Here is a 2,643-nt window from a genome sequence, read left to right as displayed (position 1 = left end):
ACGTCATCATTTCATTGACATTTCACATGGTTAACATTATCCCAAGTTCACCCCATAGGGTTTAAGAATTATTAAAATAAAAGGAAGAAGTCTTTTATTTTATTTGATTGTATTTTTGTCTATTAGTTAAGTCTGGCCTTTAACTTATAACACTTCTCCCTCTACTTCCCAAGCGCTGGGACTGCCAGTAGACTCACTTGATTGCGTCTGGCATGGATACTTGAACCCAGGACATGTGCACAGAAAACATACAATTACAAATCTTCCTTGAGTTACTCTGGGATTCTATAGTTTAAAAAAAAAAAAAAAACAGTGCCATGCACTAAATAGTTTCATCCCCACAAAACTATTCCTCCGAGCTCTGAAAATACCAGATCAGGGTGACACCATAATCAGATTTTCATAAGAGTGTTCTTTCTGGTATATAGTCTTGCTATGTCCTCACATGATAGAGAGCAGAAAGAGAGATACATACCTTTTCTTTAATCCCAGTCTAGAGTGATCAACCCTCAAGACAAAACTACTTTTCAAAGGGCCAACGGTCAAATAGCATTAACCTGGGGATCAGTGTTACAGCATGCAATTTTTTTGTAGACAAAAACATTCAGTCCATGGAACACACATGCACAAACGTCATAGGAAAATGCACTGGAAGGAAATAATTTCAGGTAAGTGGTAGTTAAAACCACAGCACAGAGCCATAAAGACCTAACATGGCACACTTCCGGGAGAAACCAGTCATATGGACTTCCCCAGTCACTTTTATGGTAGTTATGTCAGAATGATGGATGGCAGTATGTGATTTTGATCTGCTTAAGACTGATGACTTCATCTATGTTTTGCTTTCATATTTCCCTGCAAAGCAAATATGAGAGAATTATGCATAAAAGATGAGTCACCTGAGAAAATTAAGTATAGTTTGGGGATAGTAAAAAAATAATATCAGGCTATAATGGCTAATTGAATTCTAAATAGAAAAAATTCCAAGCTTATTCCAAGACTTTTGGAGGTAGGAGGAAATTTTTTCAAACAAAATTGACATGGGGGAGATGAAAAGTTAGATGACAAGAATTTTAAACTTTGAACTTCAAGAAGTGGTGACCTGTATTGAAATTAATAATCAAGTATCTTATGGGCCCATGCCTGGAGAGTGCGTAACAAAGGCAAGACACATGTGTAATGTCAGAGAGTAGAGATGGTCAGACAGAAGACAGTGCATTTCAAGAGATGCAAGGGTCTGGCAGGAAGTGACAGCAACAATAACCACACCACAGGTGGATTAGACACCAGAACTCTTGCTGCTTGGTGTGAAAGTCTGATGTGCTCCTGGGAGAGAAAGAAATCAAGACACTGGTTGGCATAGAGACACTGGATCCTGTTTTAAGTTGGAGAGATGAAATCTATGTAACTATTCTCTGCCACTGCTTCTTTATGCATTTCATATTATACAAGTTGTCTCCAATGGGTCTGCATTACTATTTTTAAAATTAACATTATCATATTGTTAATTAAATAAATTTCCTTAACTTGAAAAACACTACTGTATGAATTCGTTTATTCATAAACTACTGATTAAACAACATTAATACCTTCAGGCTAAAAACTATCATATAGAATATTTCATTTCAGTATACTAGAAGAAATGGAAAACTAGTGGATGCAGCAGAAAGGACAGACAGAAGTTCCACCAAAGCAGGACTTCTGCAGGATCTACTGTCCAATATGTTAACATCATTGTATCTTATACAGAAAAGGTTTAGATAGGTCGAACACAAATATCTGCTTTCTGCTCATTAAATGACAAGTCATGTTTGATGTATTTCTAAAGACTTCTTTGTGGAAACATCAATGCTGACAATCATCCCCACTTTTAGCCTCTAAGAAAAGACTGTGGGGATAAGAGGAGTCATGTCCTTAAGGGGTATAGCCTCTGGTAGGCTACCCATTCTCAATGAAGCATAAAAACCTTCCATCAATGGTGATGAAACTGGGCCTAATTTAATTCAGAGTCTCAAAAACTAGGCAAGTATGTAGGATGGGGATGAGATGGGAAGAAGAAAGGTTGTAGTAGGAGGGAGAGGAAATGAGAGAGGGCAACTGGGGGACATGGGCTCAAAATGCATCATATACATGCATGAAAATGTCAAAAAATAAAAAAGTTAAACTTTTTATAATTTAACAAATTATCACAGAAATAACTGTAATTACTCACATGAATGGTAACCAAAATATTTTCCCTTCAGGCATTGGACTGCATTCGAAAAGAGATCATCTTGGTCATGCGCGAGGGAGAAGGCATGCTGACACACTGGAAAATAATAGTGTGTTTTGGAAAGACTTTAAAAAGATTATTAAATAAACCTAACAAACAAGGCATGGGTGTATAATTTTCTATAAGGAAATTCAAGAAGCCCAATCAAACAAGCAGCTACCTGCAATAGCTAAAATTAACCCCCACACACACACACACATACATTCAGTCCTTTCAAGCATTAGCTCGAACACATTGGCTACTGTATGATAATCTAGCTCATTCCTGAGCGCCTGTGTTTATTTTATTTCCCTATAAGTGAGGTCTCAAAACCACCCATTCCCCCAAATTGGAACATTCTACAAGCTCTGGGAGTTCAGAATGCCTTCACG

The sequence above is a fragment of the Jaculus jaculus genome, chromosome 2, assembly GCF_020740685.1.
Source record: "Jaculus jaculus isolate mJacJac1 chromosome 2, mJacJac1.mat.Y.cur, whole genome shotgun sequence".
Classification (NCBI taxonomy): domain Eukaryota; kingdom Metazoa; phylum Chordata; class Mammalia; order Rodentia; family Dipodidae; genus Jaculus; species Jaculus jaculus.
This window is presented reverse-complemented; position numbering follows the sequence as displayed.